Below are 21,682 nucleotides of genomic sequence, written 5' to 3'. Positions count from 1 at the left end.
AGAGGAGGGAGCAATTCCACTGGATCTGAGGGCTGGGGAGGGGTTTACCAGATGAGAGGGTGTTGTGGGATGGGCAGAGAGGGCAGCCAATGCAAAGATGGAGAAGTTTGGAGACAGCAAGATCAACTCAGTAAATCCTATAGGAAATCAACCCTGAATGTTTATTGGAAGGACTGATGCTGAAGCTGAAGCTCCAATACTTTGGCTACCTGATGCGAATAGCTGACTCATTGGAAAAGACCCTGATGCTGGGAAAGATTGAAGCCATGAGGAGAAGGGGGCAACAGAGGATGAGATGGTTGGATGGCATCATTGACTCAATGGACATGAGTTTGACCAAACTCTGGGAGATGGTAAAGGACAGGGAAGCCTGGTGTGCTGCAGTCCTTGGGGTCGCACAGAGTCAGACATGACTTAGTGACTGAACAGCAACAACAATACACTAGCTTATGTAAAATAAACAGTGGGGAGCTGCTGTATGGCACAGGGAGCTCAGCTTGGTGCTCTGCGATGAGCTAGAGGGGTGGGATGGAGGGGTGACTGGGAGGGAGGTCCAAGAGGGAGGGGATATAGGTATGCGTATAGCTGATTCGTGTTGATGTGTGGCAGAAACTAACACAACATTGGAAAGCAATTATACTCCAGTTAAAAAAATAAAAAGCTGATTATGCTTCCCGACACGTCCACCCAGCCCCGCCTCCCCCGCTTTGGTCCAGCCATAGCCTGGCTGGCCTTGGGGCCTGAGTGGCCTCGGTTTCCCCTGCCTTTGAGCCCTCTTCTTTCCTCCCGCTCTGAGACCTGAAGCTCTGCTCATTGAGATGCAGGCTTTAATCAGAGCTTAAGACCAGTGGAACCCCCAAGGATCCTGGCTGCCTGACCTGATTTTTTAAGAATCCAGTCTCCTTCTGGGTTTGGGGGCTGTCAGTGCTTCCTTATTACTGCATTAGAGACAAAGGAATGGGGTTTTACCATTCATGTGAAAATCAGGAAGATGATAACGATGTGGGCAACCATACTGGTATTAATAAAATAGCAATTTTCTATTGAATCACTCACGATGGTGTGGGCGGGGAGGGCGGCAGAGGAAGCACAGTAAGAGTTAACAAGGCATCTAGACTTTGATCCTGATTCTGAAAGCCATTCTCCTCTTCTGAAAAGTGACGGACTCAGCTGGATGCACTCCCAGGCTCCCTCTACTTGACACTCTGAAGCTCCAGGAAGGCACCCTAGACTCTGCCACCCAGCTTGCCATCATTAGGAGCACTAGGCCTGTGATGGACTCAGCTTTGTCATTCACCGCTGAGCAAGGCGAGTCCTTCATTGCTCTCTGTCCTCCCAGGAGTGGCCTGTGAGCCAGCCCAGTCTTGCCCCTGGAATGGAGACCTGGCGGGGGTGGAGGAGCATTTTCTTGGAGAAGAGAGAGCCCTAGGCCTGGTGTGACCCGGAGGCTCATGTCTCATGACTTGGCTCCTTGAGCCAGGGAGTGTGTCCCTCCGAGAAGGGCTGGATTATTCTCAGTAATTGTCTGTATTTTGATGCTCTGACATCTGGGGCCTTGCTGACCATGGAGGGACTGCCCCTCCCAGGGGTAGCCAATTCATAGAGGTAGTTTGGAGCTCATCTGCCAGTGGGCTTCCTTGGGAGTTCAGTGGTAAAGAATCAGTCTGCCAGTGCAGGAGACCCAGGTTTGATCCCTGGGTGGGGAAGATCCCCTGGAGAAGGAAATGGCAACCCACTCCAGTATTCTTGCCTGAAGAATCCCAAGGACAGAGGATCCTAGTGGGCTACAGGCCGTGGGGTCGCAGAGTCAGACACGACTCAGTGACTAAGCAACAACAATGACACCTGCCAATGCACTTTTCAGATACAACCCCGACCACGTCCACCTCTTTTATCCGGTCCTCATGTTCCAGGCCACTGCCCCTCTTCCCTGACCACCTCAGGGCCAGGGACACTAGATAACTGGGGACAGCCCTGAGCCCCACACCCCCTGAAATGATTGGCTGGCCAATCCTGAGCTTGCTTACCCTGCCTTGCTCATCTTTCCTGCAGAAACCACAATACAGCCCCTTGCCACAGCTCCTTCCCTCTCCTTCTGCCTCCTGGCTGACCCTAGTGGTCCCCAGAGTGGCTCTCCTATTGGATCTGTGAGGAACAGACTGTCTTTTCAATGGCCTGCGTCTCTGTTCTATTGGAAACTCACATTTTCCAATACACTATATATTAAATTCATTTATTTTTATATTTGCGCTGGGTGTATGCAGACTTTCTCTAGTTGGGGTGAGCAGGGGCTACGCTTTGTTGTGGTGCATGGACGTCTCATCACAGCGGCTCCTCTTGTTGTGGAGCACAGGCTCTAGGGTGCATGGGCTTCGGTAGTTGAAGCACACGGCCTTAGCTGCCCCACAGCATGGGGAAGAATCTTCCCAGAGCAGGGACTGAACCCGTGTCCACCTGGAATGGCAGGTGGATTCCTAGCCACCAGACCACCAGGGAAGTGCTCCAATATACTGTATTTTAAAACACAGTGATGATGTGTGATGGCCTCCTGTGATGATGTTCACATCTTCTTTGCTTCTTACACCTTCAAGTACCAGAATTCCTCTCTGGCACTGAGCTCTGTGGGAAGCCAGGTGCCAGGCTGTGCTCTGTGCAGCCGTGCGGCCGTGCCAGGCTGGTCTGCCCCCAGGCGGCCTTTACCCACCCACCTCTGTAGCCCAGAGGCTAAATCAGAATACGAGGTGCTGGGTCATCCACATGTTAGTACCCCTCTCAGGGTGATGGGATCCAATGAATCCCATCTGTTTTCTAAATGTCCTAAAGTGGACAGACATTCCTTTCAAAATCAACATTCCTATGTTGCAGAATATTTACTCTCCCTCCATGTTTAAAGATTCGTGGTACAATTTGACTGAAAGACATGCTTCATGCTGGTGGAACACAAATAGAATGAGGAAACCATACTCCTTGCTCTCAAGGAGCTTTCAGTCTTGAAATAGTCTAGAAGGGTACATAGGGATAAAACAAGGAAGCGGGGTAAAGATGATCTTTCAGAATTAAGGCAGCTAGCATTTGACAAGATCCAGAAGGCAATGGCATCCCACTCCAGTACTCTTGCCTGGAGAATCCCATGGATGGAGGAGCCTGGTGGGCTGCAGTCCATGGGGTCGCTAGAAGACACGACTGAGTGACTTCACTTTCACTTTTCACTTTCCTGCATTGGAGAAGGAAATGGCAACCCACTCCAGTGTTCTTGCCTGGAGAATCCCAGGGGCGGTGGAGCCTGGTGGGCTGACGTCTATGGGGTCACACAGAGTCGGACACGACTGAAGTGACTTAGCAGCAGCAGCAGGTAACAAAACTTTTTTTCCTTTTTTGACCACCTCCACCCATTTCACCACCTGCTCCACCTCCATACCAATCTGCCAAACAATTTCTTTAAATCGGCTCAAAGCAACTTTTTTGCTATTGGTCAAGATAGAAATTATTTACATTGACTTCCAAGATATGAGTTTAAGAGAAATGCCTAGATATTGAAGAGGAATATCAGTATTTCAACCCTAACATTAGGTAGTATGGGTAAGAGTTGAAATACTGAAAGGAACAGTGTCATCCATGGCAATAGTTACAAACTACTGTATAAATATCTTTCAATCAGTCATTCAGTTCAGTCGCTCAGTCATGTCCAACTCTTGGCGACACCATGGACTGCAGCACACCAGGCCTCCCTGTCCATCACCAAGTCCTGGAGTTTACTCAAACTCATGTCCATTGAGTCGGTGGTGCCATCCAACCATCTCATCTGTCATCCCCTTCTCCTCCCACCTTCAATCTTTCCCAGCATCAGGGTCTTTTCAAATGAGTCAGTTCTTCCCATCAGGTGGCCAAAGTATTGGAGTTTCAGCTTCAACATCAGTCCTTCCAATGAATATTCAGGACTGATTTCCTTTAGGGTGGACTGGTTGGATCGCTTTGCAGTCCAAGGGACTCTCAAGAGTCTTCTCCAACACCACAGTTCAAAAGCATCAATTCTTTGGCACTCAGCTTTCTTTATAGTCCAACTCTCATATCCATACGTGACCACTGGAAAAACCATAGCTTTGACTAGATGGATCTTTGTTGGCAAAGTAATGTCTCTGCTTTTGAATATGCTATCTAGGTTGGTCATAACTTTTCTTCCAAGGAGCAAGTGTGTTTTAATTTCATGGCTACAATCACCATCTGCAGTGATTTTGTAACCCCCCAAAATAAAGTCTGATACTGTTTCCACTGTTTCCCCATCTATTTGCCATGAAGTGATGGGACCAGATGCTATGATCTTAATTTTCTGAATGTTGAGTTTTAAGTCAACTTTTTCGCTCTCCTCTTTCACCTTCATCAGGAGGCTCTTTAGTTCCTCTTCACTTTCTGCCATAAGGGTGGTGTCATCTGCATATCTGAGGTTATTGATATTTCTCCCAGCAGTCTTGATTCAAGCTTGTGCTTCTTCCAGCCCAGCGTTTCTCATGATGTACTGTGCATAGAAGTTAAATAAGCAGGGTGACAATATAGAGCCTTGACGTACTCCTTTTCCTATTTGGAACCAGTCAGTTGTTCTAGTTCTAACTGTTGCTTCCTGACCTGCATACAGATTTCTCAAGAAGCAGATCAGGTGTTCTGGTATTCCCATCTCTTTCAGAATTTTCCACAGTTTGTTGTGATCCACACAGTCAAAGGCTTTGGCATAGTCATTAAGGCAGAAGTAGATATTTTTCTGGAAGTCTCTCACCTTTTCGATGATCCAACGGATATTGACAATTTGATCTCTGGTTCCTCTGTCTTTTCTAAATCTAATTTGAACATCTGGAAGTTCACGGTTCATGTACTGTTGAAGCCTGGCTTGGAGAATTTTGAGCATCACTTTATTGGGTGTTTATTGGAAGGACTGATGTTGATGCTGAAACTCCAATACTTTGGCCACCTGATGTGAAGAGCTGACTCATTGGAAAAGACCCTAATGCTGGGAAAGATTGAGGGCAGGAGGATAAGGGGACAACAGAGGATGAGATGGTTGGATGGCATCATCGACTCGATGGACATGGGTTTGGGTGGACTCCGGGAGTTGGATGTACAGGGAGGCCTAGTGTGCTGCGGTTCCTGGGGTCGCAAAGAGTCGGACACGACTGAGTGACTGAACTGAACTGACTTACTAGTGTGTGAAGTGAGTGCAATTGTGCGGTAGTTTGAGCATTCTTTGGCGTTGCCTTTCTTTGGGATTGGAATGAAAACTGACATTTTTCCAGTCCTGTGGCCACTGCTGAGTTTTCCAAATTTGCTGACATATTGAGTGCAGCACTTTCACAGCATTATCTTTTAGGATTTGAAATAGCTCAACTAGAATTCCATCACTTCCACTAGCTTTGTTCATAGCGATGCTTCCTTAAATATCCTTAAGAACTTATTTAGTAACATGTAAAGAAGAGTGAACTTTAATATGTGAAAGTTATGAAAAACTGTTAGCTATATGAAAATTTTCATATATATTTTATCCATTCATCTGTGTATGTTGCTATTTTGAAAATATATTAAGCACTGCTTCTGTTATGGTTCAATCAGCCCAGACAAAGCAATTTTACAGGTATTTTCTTTCGCTTCATTCATTTAACAAGTGTTTCTTGTACGTTCATTATCTGTAGAATGCTGTGTGTGTTCAGGGCTGTGATTCAGATCCATGCATTGTGTCCCCAAGAACTCACCATTCTGTTGTAGGAAGTAGATGTGAAAAATTCATACAGTTTTTGAAAATGGTTAAGAAGCTCAAGGCCCAGCTGTAGGAATCTGGGAGAGCTTCATGGAGGAAATGGGCCTTGAAGGATGAGCAAGGTGGGGACTGAGTATTAGGAGGGGAAGAAGGTCGGAGGCAATGGCACCCCACTCCAGTACTCTTGCCTGGAAAACCCCATGGACAGAGGAGCCTGGTGGGCTGCAGTCCATGGGGTCGCTAAGAGTCAGACATGACTGAGTGACTTCACTTTCACTTTTCACTTTCATGCATTGGAGAAGGACCTGGCAACCCACTCCAGTGTTCTTGCCTGGAGAATCCCAGGGACGGGGGAGCCTGGTGGGCTGCTGTCTATGGGATCACACAGAGTTGGACATGACTGAAGTGACTTAGCAGCAGCAACAGGGTCGGAGGGGGTGTGTGGCATAGAGGGAGGGGGGCTCTGAAGCAGAGAGTGATGTCTAAGAGCTTGGGCACTGGGGTCAGTTGGGCCCAGTTCCTTCTTCATCCATCCGAACTTGGGGATCATCATGCTGAACAAAGCTATGTCAGGCTTCTTCACCACCCTGCAGACTCTGACTTGGAATTTCATTGAACATTCTCTCCTGTGTGACATGAAGAGAAGTAAAAGCTCCTACCTCATAGCGTTGTCACAAGGATGAGATGATGCATGTAAAGAGAGGAGCTTGCTGGTCACAGGTTGCTTCTCGTTGCATGTTCATGCGTTCATTCGTCATGCAGGGCTTGAGCCCCTACTGTGTGGTAGGGCCTGTGCGGTCCACCGCAGTGAACAGAACAGACAAAGCTTCTTGCCTCATAGAGCTTCCGTTCTGGTGTGCGGGGGAGATGGAGAATATGAAAAATAAGTAACCTGCGTTGTGAGTGAGGTAGTGACTAATGTGATAAAGACAAAGCAGAGGATAAAAGAGGGCCAGGACAGGAGATGCCATGTAGGGGAATTGACATAACTTTTGTTTATCATTTCACTTGGGTGGAAACCAGGTCACATGGAGTCACCAAGAGCAGGAGGCAAGTGCTTTTGAGAATAGGCTGGGTCTCGGGGTGCTGACTGAGGCTTCCGAACAGAACAGCGTGGGGCTTGAGTTCCTACTTCCAGGCTTGAAGCGGGTGGAGCCAGGCAGTGGGGAGACCGTGGCCATGGAAAGGGGAGAACAGAAGAGGGGAACTGGGCAGCCAAGGATGAGACCCCAAATCTGGGCAAAAGCCGGGCACCCAAGTTGGGGGCAGTTACCTTGCCTGTGGCCTCCTTGGCTGGGTTGGGCCAGCCTGGGCTGGGAGAGGTGAGGCTGGGGGTGAGCCAAGAGGGGTGATGAGGAACACAGAAAGCTTCCTCCTCCCTGCTGATCACCTGCATGGAGCTGGGGATGGTGAGAGGGGCAGGAAGGTAGACACAGGAGACTAGAGGTACATGTAAAAGGGGTTCGCATCTCCCTTTTACATTGAGAACGGCTAGTGGGTTTTGAGGAGCAGGCGTAATTGTCTGGTTTCCCCATTTTGTGGAGCACTTGGGTTCTGGAACTTGGTGGTCCACACCCCATCACAGGACAGCTGGATCTGACTCCGGCTGTGAGAAGTGCTTTTATGAGGGTTGTTCTCTCTGCGGAATCACCTTTGAGGGAGCTGCCCGTCTCCCAGCCGTGAGCCCAGTTATTTGTAAAGAAACGCCCACCCCCTCTTTCACTACTTTCCAGTCAACTCAGGGAATATTTACCCAGCAGTTCTCAGAAGAGCCTTATGAGCCACTGGCAGTCGGGAGCATCTCGGGAGCTGAGCATCATCTAGAAAGGAAGGGATCTGGGGAACCGAGGAGCTTGTGGGAGATGTAAATTACAACATGGGAGATGTAAATTACAACAGTGTAAATAAAGAACTTCCCAGTAAACGCATAAATAAAAAGCAAGCAATCTCCTGAGAATAGCAATCAGGCTTGGCTTGGTTCTGTGTTCCCCAAGTTTGATGAGATCTGCAGGAGGCCGCCTTCTATTTTTAACAGAGGAATTACCTCCCTGGAAGGTTACTGCCTAAGCCCAGAGCAGAGCGCAGGTGGGAGAGCTGTGGGTCCAGGGTGCGGCCTCAAGGCAAGGCTTGGAGCTCTCAGGGAGGGTGAGCCCTCCTCCTACCCACGTCCAAGCAGAAGCGCTGCCTGTGCCCCTCAGTGGCCCTCTGGCTTTCTCGTTTTATAGAGGAGCATACACCCACTCCAGTGTTCTTGCCTGGAGAATCCCAGGGATGGGGGAGCCTGGTGGGCTGCTGTCTATGGGGTTGCACAGAGTCGGACACGACTGAAGCAACTTAATAGTAGTAGTATATAGGCCTGACTCCCACCCAGGCCTCTATTAGCCCTTAGGGCCTTTGCATGAATTAGAAAACGGGCCCTGCCTTGAATAACTCTTTTAGTTAGGTACAAGGTGATCCAGCCCCCACCTCTGGCTTCACACACAGGCCAGCCTCATCACACCTTATCCATCACACCTCCCTCACTTCTTCCCACCCACCACCAAGGTGAGGAACTGTTCCATGTTGTTCTCTCAGAGGGAACAGGAATTGGGCTTCCTGAGGGGGCAGGCAGGAGAAGGAAGTGGCTTCAGGTCCCTCCCAGAGCATAGTTGGGATACAGTGCTGTAACATGGGCATGTATAAATGAATGGTGTAGATGGATGTATGTAGGAAGGCTCTTTCTCCTACTGCTATGGGACTCAGCTAGGAGACCGAGAGTCACATACTCTCAGATAACTTGGTATATGTTTGTCGTATAAACATCCCACCCCAAGACATTACATCCTTGGGCAATGTGCAACCTGAACACCTGTACACGGGTAACATTTTTGTCAGGGGCTCACAGCTTCATGACTTCTAGGGGTCATCAGTGGGGAGTCAGCAGTTAAGATGTAATTCCTTGAGCTGTGTTTCTCATTCTCTGATCCTGCTCAGCCTTCACTGCCCGTATGTTGTTTGCCTTGGACCAACGGGAAGCACAGTGTCTAGTGGAAGAAGGAGGATATGGCTCCCCTCATGGTGCCTTCTTCCCTGTGGAAGGAAGTTTCATTCCCTTTAGCTGCTAACTTCACTAAAAGATGTTGATTTTTTTTTCTAATTTTATTTTATTTTTAAACTTTACATAATTGTATTAGTTTTGCCAAATATCAAAATGAATCCACCACAGGTATACATGTGTTCCCCATCCCGAACCCTCCTCCCTCCTCCCTCCCCATACCATCCCTCTGGGCCGTCCCAGTGCACCAGCCCCAAGCATCCAGCATCGTGCATCGAACCTGGACTGGCAACTCGTTTCCTACATGATATTTTACATGTTTTGCTGGGTGCTACCTACCCGGGAATCATGACAGCCTGTGTTCTTGGAACTTGGACCCTTGGATTCCCTGTTCACTATTCCCATCTTATTTCACTTCTCATAAAACAGTGATATTACAACATTAGAATTAAAGAAGAAAAAGCATTCCATGACTCCACCTTTGTAGCACAGCGGTCCAGTGGCTCTTTTGCTGTCCTGTGTTCCTGCCGGAGCTTGCCCATGTGTGCATGTTTGCATGCGTTTGAGGACACTCTAAATCCCTGAATTCTAGAGAGCTGAAGGAGCTAGAGAATATCTCATCCCCACTCCCTGCTTAGGTGGGGGTGAGGTCCCTCCTTTCTCCTGGGTTGTGGTGTGTTTGTTAGAAAGCAGGAAAGTGAGATTTTGTGGACTGGAGGTGTTTTTATTTTTATCCCCAAGGCGAATCTTAGTCCCCATGGGGATTCTCAGGAACAGAAGGCTAGACACAGAGCTGATCAGTGAAAGCTGTCCCAGAGAGAAGGAGTCATTGATAAATTCCTGCATGCCCAGGGGGCGGTGGGAACTCCTCTGTTTGTGGGAGCCCACAGGAGCCAGGCAGGGGAGCAGGGGACTGGGGATGGGTGCAGTCCAGCCACTGGCCACTCCCCCTGCACCATCCGGGGATGAGGCCGAGGTCCAGTGCCCCAGAGCCAGCTTGCAGGAGGATCAGATCACAATCTCTGCCTGTGATTGACAGGTCCGCTTGGGTCCGTGAGGACGGCAACTCTTAGAAGACTGTGAGGCGTCCAGTGCTGGAGAGCTTGAGGTTACTTAGAAACCAAACGACCCCCCTCCCAACCCTTGCCCTCCCTTCTTTAGAGCTGAGGAGAATAGGCCTGGAGAGGGAAGTGGTTTATCCAAGAGGACACCCTATGCCTACCCCAGGCAAGGCGGGGCAGGGGAAAGGCTAGTGGGCGTCAGCCCCCGGATGCCTCTGCAAGGCCCACCCCTGATGTTAAGCCCCTGCAGCGCTGCCACCAAGCTGTTCTGAGTCTAAACACCTAAGTGATGATTCTACCTGTGAAAATTGAGCCCTGAGGGGCTGATGCTGAGGGCGCCGGTAACTGGCTAGAGGTCAGATGGTGATGGTGTGATGCACATGCCCTGGAAGCTTTGGTTGGGCAGGGGGCACCCTTCTCAGCAGAGCTCAGGCCAGTTGTCCCCGCGGCTCTGGGCCAGGCTGGCGGCTCTCCGGGTGCGAGGAAGGGCTTGGCGCCGGAGGAGCTGCACACGCATGTGTGTATCCACGTGCATGCACAGAGGCACACGCGGGCATCTTCGTTGCTGTTACAGGCGATGGGAACAGAGGCATGTAACAGAAGCTTTTTCCCTGGAAGATGCCTTCGTTCATTTTCACTTGGGGGTGTTCCTCCCCGAGTGGTTGCATCCTTGGGCCCCGGCCCCACCTCTGCCAGGCCTTCTCTGGCTCCCTCCACCGTCTCTCCCTCCTGTCCTTCCTTCTGTTCTTATCTGGGGCACTGGGTCCCACACCTGTTTACCTCTTGATTTGCCAGTTTTGAGGACAAAGCACGCATCTATGGCCATGTGGACATGACCTTGGCTCATTCGGCAAGTGCAGGGAGCAGGAACCATGGGGCTGAGTAAGAGTGGGAGGAGACGGAGGTGTGTGCGGGGGCCGGGGGCAGGGGAGGGCAGGCCCGCGGCTGCGCTGCACACAGGGAGGCAAGCAGACATGAATCAAAACCTGGCGTCTGCTGCTGCAGGGCTGTGTCCCTGGGCAACTTACATAACCTCTCTGAGCACATGGGAGTCAGGCAGGCCATCTGCCTTCCTCAGGACGCTCAGGCTGGGAGGGTGAGGGCTTTGTTGGGGGCACTGCCATGTCTTCCCACCCCTGCCACCTGCACGGTGCTCGGTTCGTACAGATGATGCTGGTGCAAGTGCTAAAGCAGGACCCCGAAGCCGTGAATGGAAAGCAGGGGAAGCGCGCTGCCCGGGAACCAGGAACCGGGCTTGGGTCCTTGCCTTGTCCGTGATGCTTTATTCTGGGCTCTCCCCCCAGGGGTCGGAGTACTCTGGCACTGCATTCCTCTCGCTTCCCTTCCCTCTTGTCACCTTCTAGTTCCCTGAAGGGTGTTCACAGGCAGCTTACTTCCCTCTTCTTCATTCATTAATTCAAGAGCTGATCATGGGGCCCGTACTAAGTGCCAGATGCTGGGATACTGCAGTGAGCAAGGCACATACAGTCTCTGCCCTGATGACTGACCTTCCAGTGGGAGCTCTGCAGGACAGGCAGCTAATAGTGCTAAATAGTTAAACTTTGCCGTAACTTCTGGGAAGCGAAGAAAAGTGGGTGGATGGATGGGGAGAGTCTGCTTTGTATGAAGGCCAAGTTCCTTCACTCATAAGACCAGAGGGTGGACTGGGTCACTCTCAGCTTTCTCCAGCTTGCTGTGCCTGGACCAGGAGTTTGAGGGGGAGGCTGGAAGGGCACCACAGAGCATGGATAACTGGTCAGGCTTGCAGGGTTCCAGCAGTGCTCCTGTCTCCGGCCCAACCCAACAGCATCAGAGGACCCAGAGGGCTTCCTGAAGAGAAGGAGCCTACAGTGATTTGGTGATTTGAGACTCAGAAGTGAGGAGTTTGTGTGATAGCTGCTTGGGGGTGGGGCCTGGGGGAAGGGACGGGGAAGCCTGGTTCATGGAGGTCCCCAAGCTTTCCTTCTGGGCCAGTCCCGAGTAGGTGAGGTGATCCTGACAGGAAACGGGGAGAAGGGAAGAGAGAAAGCCAACTGTGACTCAAGGCGGGGGGGGGGGGGGGCAGGTAGAGAAAACCAGAGAGAGAGCAAAGCTGGACAAGCTGAAAGAGATGCCCTCAGCATATCATCCCTTCACCCACTCCCTCCTTTGACAAATACTCATCAAGCACCGTCTGTGTGCCAGAGTCCATTGTAAGCACTTACTGGTGATGAGCGAGACAGAGAAGATTTCCCCCTTCATGGAGTCTCACGGGGAAGGCTATAAACAAATACTTGCGTGTGTGCTCGGTCACTCAGTTGTGTCCAACTCTTTGTGACCCCATGGACTATAGTCCGCCAGGCTCCTCTGTCCGTGGAATTTCCCAGGCAGGAATACTGGAGTGGGTTGCCATTTCCTTCTCTAGGGGATCTTCCTGACCCCTGACACAGATTGAACTTGTGTCTCCTGCATTGACAGGTGGATTTTTAACCACCCTGGGAAGCCCATGAGTAAACTCGGTAAATCATTTAATCTGGGATGATGATATGAAAAAAGTCAGGGAAGGGGCAGCACCTGAGAGGCTGGAGGTCAGGGGAAGACATTTAAGCTGTGACATTTAAGCGGTGTCCATTAAGCAGTGATGGGAAGGGCACATGAGGTCTGAGACGGTCTGGAGATGAGCCCTCCAGGCAGATCAGAGATCAGATCAGATCAGTTGCTCAGTTGTGTCTGACTCTTTGCGACCCCATGAATCGCAGCATGCCAGGCCTCTCTATCCATCACCAACTCCCGGAGTTCACTCAGACTCATGTCCATCGAGTCAGTGATGCCATCCAGCCGTCTCATCCTCTGTAGTCCCCTTCTCCTCCTGCCTCCAATCCCTCCCAGCATCAGAGTCTTTTCCAATGAGTCAACTCTTCGCATGAGGTGGCCAAAGTTCTGGAGTTTCAGCTTTAGCATCATTCCTTCCAAAGAAATCCCAGGGCTGATCTCCTTTAGAATGGACTGGTTGGATCTCCTTGCAGTCCAAGGGACTCTCAAGAGTCTTCTCCAACACCACGGTTCAAAAGCATCAATTCTTCGGCACTCAGCCTTCTTCACAGTCCAACTCTCACATCCATACATGACCACAGGAAAAACCATAGCCTTGAGTAGCCGGACCTTTGTTGGCAAAGTAATGTCTTTGCTTTTGAATATGCTATCTAGGTTGGTCATAACTTTCCTTCCAAGGAGTAAATGTCTTTTAATTTCATGGCTGCAGTCACCATCTGTAGTGATTTTGGAGCCCAGAAAAATAAAGTCTGACACTGTTTCCACTGTTTCCCCATCTATTTCCCATGAAGTGGTGGGACCAGATGCCATGATCTTCGTTTTCTGAATGTTGAGCTTTAAGCCAACTTTTTCACTCTCCACTTTCATTTTCATCAAGAGGCTTTTGAGTTCCTCTTCACTTTCTGCCATAAGGGTGGCGTCATCTCCAGGCAGGGGGATAGCAAATATTAAGGTCCCAGAGCGGGAACATGCTTGGAACATGTGAGGACTGGCAAAGAAGCCAATGTGGTTGGAGCAGACAGTGGACAGGAGACCGTGAAGAGAACTTGAGACTTTGCGTTAAATGTTAATAGGAAGCCATGGAGGGCTTTCACTATAGGAGGACATATTAGTCAGGGTTTGCCAGAGAACTGAAGCAATAGGATATAGATATAGAGAAAGATTTATTGTGAGGGATTGATTTACCCACCTCTGAAGGCTGAGGACTCCCACAGTCTGCCATCTGCAAGCCAGTGTCCCAGGAAAGCTGGTGGTATAATTCAGTCCAAGTCTGAAGGCCTTTGAGACCCAGGAGCAGCAGTGTCCAATGACAGGAGAAGATGGGTGTCCCAGCTCAACCAGAGAGAGAGAATTCACCCGTCCTCTGCTGTTTTGTTCTGTCCAGGCCCTCAGTGGATTGGATGAGGCCAGCAGGGTGGGTTGGTATTAGGAGGTACCCTGCCCACCAGCAGATGGTGTTAGGAGGTGCTTAGGTCATGAGGGTGGAGCCTGCATGAATGGGACTAGTGCCCTTCTAAGGGTCATGAGAGAACTTCCTTTCTCTCACTGTTCTCTGCCAAATGAGGATGCAACCAGAAGAGGTCCTCACCAGAACCTGACCCTGGCAACACCCTGATTTTGGTCTTCTAGCCTCCAGAACTATGAAGAATAAATTTCTGTTGTTTATAAGCCACATTAACTATGTTTTTGTTATAGCAGTAGTAGTGGATGAAGACACTTGGGAAGACATGAGGCATGGAGACCTAAGTTTGGGAGTCCTCAGTGTGGGGGTGATATTAAACATGTAGTATGGATGAGACCACTTAGGAAGAGACACATGCTCAGCTCTGAGCTCTCCAGCACTTGAAGGACAGGGAGTGGAGGAGGCTACAGGGAGGCCAGCAGTGGCCTGTGAGCTTGGAAGAAACCTAGAAGGCTGTCTGGACACGAAGGGAAAAATGGCTTTCAACAGACAGTGATGCCCGGTGGTTGATACAGGCCAAGTAAGATGGGTCCTGAGAGCTGATCCCTGGACTTGGGAAGACTAAGGTCTGTGCTGACTTTTGACAAGAGTGGTTCCTCATTGCGGTGGCTTCTCCTATGGGGAGCACAGGTTCTAGGACACGTGGGCTCAGTAGTTGGAGCTCCTGGACTCTAGAGCACAGGCTCAACAGGTATGAACAGTTGAGGGCTTAGTTGCTGCACTGCATGTGGGATCTTCCCGGACCAGGGATCGAACCCATGTGTCCTGCATTGGCAGGCAGCTTCTTCACCACTGAGCCACCAGGAAAGCCCTGGTGACTTCTTCTTTTTCTTTCTTATTTCTCAGCTGTTACTAGGGGAAGGTATTAGCCACACCCTTGGGGATTTATCGGTCAGGTGTTTCCCTTGGAGCTGCCCCCATGAGCCCCTGGGGAAGGTGGGAGCATCCAGCATCTGCACAGGTGTCCTCGCAGAGGTGGGTCTGAGTGTCAAGGCTAGCTTGCTTAGTTTCCTTCTCTCTTGTTCAGTCCCTTCTCTTGGATTTCCCAGTGAAGAATTGGTAGTAGTAGTGTTGGCTGACCTGGGGGTCCTGCAAGGCTTCGGTCTCCAGACCCTGGACAGTGCTGTTCTGCAGCCACTGCAGAGAGGCCTGGGGAGGGGAGAGGGGAGCCATAGCCAGCCCAAGGCCTAGAGTTGTGTTCCCAGGATTCAGTTCTGCTTCAGGCATCGATCTTTCTGCAAATAAACAGACTGATGCACGGCACCAGCCCTCTGTCTGACCCTGTCCTGAGAAACAGAGGTTTTGGCGCCTCACCAAATAAGAACCAAGTGAAGGCGGTGGGAGAAGCTGAGGGACGATTTCATGAAGCCAAATGGGTCTGTTCTAGCCAGGAGAACCCCAGAAAAGACTTTCACAAGAATAAGCTGCCTTGCGGCAAGCCAGCAAACAGTATGACTGTCCCGGGGAGGGCTTCCAGGCTCCTCAAAATCCTGAGCCACTTACCCTCCCCGCAAAAAGCTTCCTGCCACCAAGGCCAGCCACTTCTGCAGGGTGACCTCCAAAATGCTGGCCAGGGCACCGTCACAAGGATCCTGTCCCGCATCAGTCCTGGCAGACGCCCTGTTGATCCCATTGATAAAAGCCTGCAGCCACTGCCTCCGCCATGCGCCTAGGCAGCCAGCCAAGGCCTGCTTCATTCACCGATGGGCAGCTGAGCTGGGGGGAGTAAGGTAGGAGGTTCAGGGGGACTCTGCCACAGAGGAACCAAGCAGAGGCCAGGGTCCGCCCACGCTTCTGGCTAGGAGTGCTGCTTGGAGTCAGGGTCTCACAAACCAAGAAGTAGTTCCAATTCTAAAGGCCTTGGGGCTTGAGAGAGTTCAAGAGGAACTCAGAAACGGGCCCTGGTCCCCATGGAGTCTTCAGCCTGGGAGAGGCCTGGATAAATTCTTCCCAAACCTCTGGCCTCATCCACATCCCCTGGGATGCTTGGAAAAATGCAGATTTCCCAGTTCTACCCAGAAAATCCAGTGCTCAGGAGCTGGTCCCAGGAATCTGTATTTTTCATATATTCCTCATGTTCTTCTCAGAGGTCCTGCAGTGCTGGCCTGGCCTTTGGCGACCCTGAAACTGGCTCTGCCCTGCTACTGCCTGTTGCTCTATCACATCCCCTGGCTTTATTTCACGCACGGCACTCATACCCCTCTGAAATTATCTCATTACTTGCTTAGCGGCTAGCTGTCTGTCTGCTGCCGTCGAAATTGTGCTTCCATGGGCTCGTCTGTTTTGCGTACTGCTGCCTGCCTCACATCCAGAGACAGGCTGGCACGTCATCGGACCTCCATTCCTGCTGGTTTGCTGATCTGAGTTATGAGGTACAGGAGGCTCTCAGGAAATCTCTGGAAGTTGTAGAGGTTTTTAGGAAAGCTCCTGACGTTCTCCGCTTCTGGGGGGCTGTGCCCTCCACCTGGTGTCAGGAGAGCCCAGGTCTGAGGGCAGCTGGTCGGGTGGGGAGGGGTCACCACACCCCTGCCAGATGGTGAGCGTCGAGGGGTGCAGTTGTGTGTGCGGGCATGTGCACTAGCTGGGGAAGGCCAGCTGACAGTAGAGCCTCAGTGAAGACCCCTGAGAACCTTCCGGACTCGTCCACGGGATCCAGGGGGCAGGGAGGGGCCCTGCTTTCTGTGTCTGCTGGAGGCCCCCATCTCCCAGAGCCGGAGAGTCCTTCCCGTGGATATGATGAGGACGATGCTAGAGCAGCCAGGGCAGTCCCTGTGCAGTGCTGAGCCCTCCAGGTGAATTACTTAGTTTAACACTCCCAGTAACCAGGGTTTAGTAGTCGTAGTATCTCTTTGAGTAGTTCTCTAATGAGCCCCATGGGCTTCCCAGGTGGCTCAGTGGTAAAGAATCCGCCTGCCAATGCAGGAGACGCTGCTTTGATCCCTGGCTTGGGATGATACCCTGGAGAAGGAAATGGCAACCCACACCAGTATTCTTGCATGGAAAATTCCATGGACAGAGGAGCCTAGCGAGTACAATCCATGGGGTAGCAAAGAATCAGACACGACTTAGTGACTAAACAACAAACAGCATAATGAGTCCCACAGACCAGAGGAGGCAGGGGCTGGCATGGGGTACCTACCCTTCCTCCCCTACTGGAGTTATTGGTACAGTCAGAACCAGATGGATAGAATTAATATTTATAAGAGCGATTTTAGGGTGGAAAATGTAATGCAAAGAACAAATAAAATATTTGCATGGGGAAGCAAAGATCTCTGGAGTTGAGATTAGAAAGCTAATGTGTTGCACATCTTCCCAAGCCTCAGTTTCCTCACCTGTAAAATGGGAAAACCATCACCCCATCTACTTATGAGACAGAGCTGGTGTGAGGGTGATGTGAGAGAACACTTGCAGACATGTTTAATAAGCCACAGAGCTCACCCCATGCCGGCTGTGGTGATGGAGAGAGGCCATAGGAACTGGGACGGGGGAGGCAGTTCATTCATTGGGTAGAAGTTTCCCGGGCTGACTCTGTCTACAGGAGGACATATTCAAAGGTGTACAGGATCCAGTCTCTGCCTCCAGGAGCTCTGTAGATGGTGGGCAAAGAGACCAGGGCGCCCATAACCAAAACTTGGCTCCCCAAGGCAGAACTTCCAGAGAGCCTTACGTAGGTGCAGAAGTGAGAAATCAAGGTAGGCTGCATGGAGGAGGCAGGCAACCTGGGAGAAAGAAGGTGGATTTCCCGGTTTCCATGGTGGCCCGTCTGGGAGACTTCGCCCACCCTGGCTTCTCACCTTCATCCCCTCTGTGAGTCCTCCTGCTTAGAGTGTTTGTCTTTTTTCTTTTCCCTCCTCTTCAGCACAAATGCACTGGGCATGTTTCATTTACTTATTTAGGCCACGCCATGTGGCATGTGGGATCTTAGTTCCCTGACCAGGGACGGAACCCATGCCCCCTGCAGTGGGAGCATGGAGTTGTAACCACTGGACCACCAGGGCAGTCCCAGGCACGTATTTATGATAATTAAGTTAATATTTTATGTTTTATAAGCTTAAATCTTTTATCCTCTCATAATGCATGGAGTCTCTGGGGAGCCAGCATGCCCGGACACTCCATGGAGATTCCCCCTGAGAAGGAGCCCCCGGGTGGGCCTGGTCTACCCAGGCTGGCGGGGGCACTGCGGTGCCTGGGGGCCTGGCAGCATGACCCACAGGCTGGGACCGCTGCTGCACTGCAATGTGGGAGCCGGGCCACGCTCCACCAGGGTTGGCTGGTGGGGCCCCTGGTCTCTTCCCCTCACTTTCCCTGAGTTTTGCAGACCCGGCTGGGAAGGTCATGTGTAGGGCTTCCTTGGGGCCTGAGTGCTGGTGGTGCCCAGGGAGCTACCCCACGTCTGCAGCAGCAGGGGCCACGACAGGAGCCTTCCTGGGGGCCCCAGTGTAAAAGGCCAGAGTGGTATGATGTGAAAGGGGCAGCATGCAGGTCAGTGCTTCCTGCTGGCAAAAACATGGGGAATCAGACTGTGTATTCATCTTCTGTGCAAGTAAAGGGCATCTGTAGGGATGGAATGTGGCCTGGGTGGGGGAGTGTCAGGAGGACCTTATACACATGTATGTATACAACGTGTGTGTGTGTGTGTGTGTGTGAGTCGCTTAGTCGTATCCGACTCTTTACAACCCCATGGACTATAGCCCATCAGGCTCTTCTATCCATTCTCCAGTCAAGAATACTGGAGTGAGTTGCCATTTCCTTCTCCAGGGGATCTTCCCAACCCAGGGATCGAACCCAGGTTTGATCATTGCAAGCAGATTCTTTGCAACCAGAATCTTTTACCTTCATTGCAAGCATTGCAATGCAAGTGCTTGCAAACAGATTCTTTACCATCTGAGCCATGTATCATTTTGTATTTATATATGTAATTTTTTTTGTGTGTGTATATATATATAAACATATATATATATATGTTTGTATACATACAAATTTTGGAACAGTGTGAGTATATGAAAACCATCTTTAATGTCTTATTCTACCAATGATATGAGGCCCAGGGTTTTGCTGCCCCAGCCTGGACCCTCAAGCCCCTCCCAGTCTCCAGGGCTCTGGGCCCGGCCCCTCCCTCTCCTGGGCTCCGACATCTGGGCTCACCGCTGCCTCCTCCCAGCACTCTGCCCCTGCACCCTGTCCTCGGGTCCTGGCTGCTCCTGCGCTGCGGCTGGTATCTTCCCTCTCAGTGCGCCTGCTCACCCGTCTCATTGGCCCGGTTGCTCCGCTGGTCTGTCGAATCTGTTTGTCCTGAGATGTTCACAACCGATAATGACCCGTGTCCACCCGACCACGCCCCCACCCCCAGGCTGTGGCAGCAGTGTGTTCTCATGGGATGAAACTCGGAAGATATCAAACATCGATTTCTTTTTTTTTTTTTTAAACTTTATATAATTGTATTAGTTTTGCCAAATATCAAAATGAATCCATCACAGGTATACATGTTTCTAAGAGAACACAGCCTCCTACTTGGAGGTCATCGACTTTCATCTCTCGTTCCTCTCTTGCGCTTTGTTAACATCTGCATCATCGACATGATTTTCAAAAGCTGTGTTGATATCATGCTCTTCCTACCCTTTTCTATTCTGCTTGTTTCTCCTGAATATTCTGTTATCAATGTTCCCCACATTTTTATAAAATCCTCATGAAAAACGTTTCTAGAATTTATTATAGAAAGGTTCTGTACCTTGAACTGCTTCCTAGTTTCTGAGCAGCCTTTACACTCCGACCCTGGCTGGGGAAGGGACCACTGCCTCAGATGCTTGTGGAGGGGACAGAAGGCGCTGATGTCCATAAAGAGACCAGAGCAGACGTCCAAGAAATGCCTTATGTGTCTGCCTGGCCAGCACAGCCCCCTGAATCTAGGAGGCCTCTTCAAGCCCCCAGACTCTGAGGTTTGGTTTTCCCCATGAGAAAGCGACATCCCCAACCAGTGATTCCCATTAAACAGGAGGACAGGAGGCTGTTGGGGGCCTAGAAAGAAGGGAGGAAGGGAAGGAGGCAGGCAGAAGTTTGTTTCTGAGGAAGGCAGTGGAAAGTGGGATCTCTTATTTTCTGCCCTCTGCCCGCCCTGGGCTTCTCGTTGCAAAGCCTTGGTCTTTCTAAGGAATTGCCCGGGGTTACGTTTCTTCATACTTCCTCAGCTTCCTAAACCAAGGGAGGTGGCTGGCTGGCTGGAGCCAGGATGGAAGAGGTCAGAGGTTGTTGAAAGGTGGGAAACCCCAGCCGTGGGGGCATGAATAATTCAGTGCCTCAGCAGTTAGCAAGTTATGCTTTTAAGGAGTGAATGGGGAGCTTGTTCAGCTAATAGCCTGACATCCTTCGGTTCTTTGGAGAGCAGCTTTCTTGCATTCCGTGGACTTGGGTGTGAGCTTGCCGATTGGGAGCTCACGCACAGGGAGGGCCTGGAACAATCGCTGGCTCATTCAGTAAACAAGGCTTCAAGCACCAGCTGGGGGCCACGCAGGGGAAGGGGTGAGTCCAGACAGGAGCTGGCCCACGTGCTGGTTGAGGTAACCGCTCCTCCACTCATACCCAGCAGTGTCCTTCCTCCTGCTTGCCGGGGATAGTGGGCTGGTCTCTGCTCCAAGCGCTTTGTTGGCTGAAGCCATGTCCATCTGGGTTCCACTGTCCTCATCTGTAACAGGACAGAAGCACACAGAGGTCCCTTAACGTTCTTCCAGACCATAAGTGCTTGTTCCCCTGCACAGGGGTGTTTGGTGAAAGGGGAGGGTGGTCATGATGGTTGCAGGGCCCTCGAGGCTGCAGTGCTTCCACCCAGACGCACTGGCCACTCACTTCTTGCTGCCCCCAGGTCCTCAGTCTCACTCCTTCAGCGGTGCCTCCCCCTGCTTTTTTCTGTTTTGGCTGCACCGCGCCTTTGCTGTTGCTCCCAGGCTTTCTCTGGTTGCGTCCAGTGAGGGCTGCTGTCTTGTTGCAGTAGGAGAGCTTCTCACCGCCGAGGCTTCTCTTGTTGCAGCGCATGGGCTGTAGGGCAAGTGGGCTGCAGTAGTTGCTGCTCCCAGGCTGCAGAGCACAGGCCCAGCAGTTGTGGCACACAGGCGTAGCTGCCCCCTAGCGTGTGGAATCTTTCTGGACCAGGGATCGAACCTGTGTCCCCTGCGTTGGCAGGTGAATTCTTAGACCACTGGAACCAGGGAAGTCCTCCCCCTGCTTTTTGACCCACACTCTGCCTCTTTTCTCTTGCCTGCCTCTAAGTTCGATCTACAGTGGGGTTCTGTGACTTGAATACCTTTTCATGTTTCCTCCTCTTGGCTTTTCCTTGGTAAAGTGGGGTTGAGTGGTGATCATTTCCTTTCTGGGCCTCTGTGGTAGTTACCACACTCCACACTTCTTCTCCCAAAGTCTCTCAGCTCTTGCTGACTCCAGCTGGGCTCTGGGCCTCCCCGAACCGGTCACCGTGGCCAAATCTGAACAACCTCCCCTCCCTGGAGCAGAGTGTGTGTGTGAGCTAAGAGTTGCAGATTTGGGGGCTTTCCTGGTGGACAATGGATGAACATAACCAGGTGGCTTAAGCTACAGAAGCCCACCTGACCCCCTCTGGCCAGACTGAACAAAGCTAGCTATTTCTCCAAATCCCTGATGGATGAAAACCGTTTAATTTATTAAATGGCTCAGATAACTTCTCTGTGTCCCTGAAGTGTACTCTTCCCTTCCCCCTCCATTTATTTAGTGTCCCCGCACAACAAATGTTTCCCTGCTCCCTGTTTAATTATACTTTACAGTACCTGTGTCACCTTGGCTGAATCTCACCACCTCTTGGGGGTGCAGACCCCTAACCTGTAAAATGA

At 51.0% G+C, this 21,682-nt stretch overlaps 1 protein-coding gene across 1 annotated transcript in view; it reads left to right on the top strand.

The window, feature by feature from the left end:
* XKR6 (XK related 6) overlaps positions 1-21,682 on the top strand; it is a 270,900-nt gene that overhangs the window by 145,729 nt on the left and 103,489 nt on the right. The window lies entirely within an intron of this gene.

Source organism: Bos indicus x Bos taurus, chromosome 8 (assembly GCF_003369695.1).
Source record: "Bos indicus x Bos taurus breed Angus x Brahman F1 hybrid chromosome 8, Bos_hybrid_MaternalHap_v2.0, whole genome shotgun sequence".
In the NCBI taxonomy this organism is placed as follows: Eukaryota; Metazoa; Chordata; class Mammalia; order Artiodactyla; family Bovidae; genus Bos; species Bos indicus x Bos taurus.
Note: the sequence above shows the minus strand (reverse complement) of the source record. Positions and strands in the feature narration are given on the sequence as shown.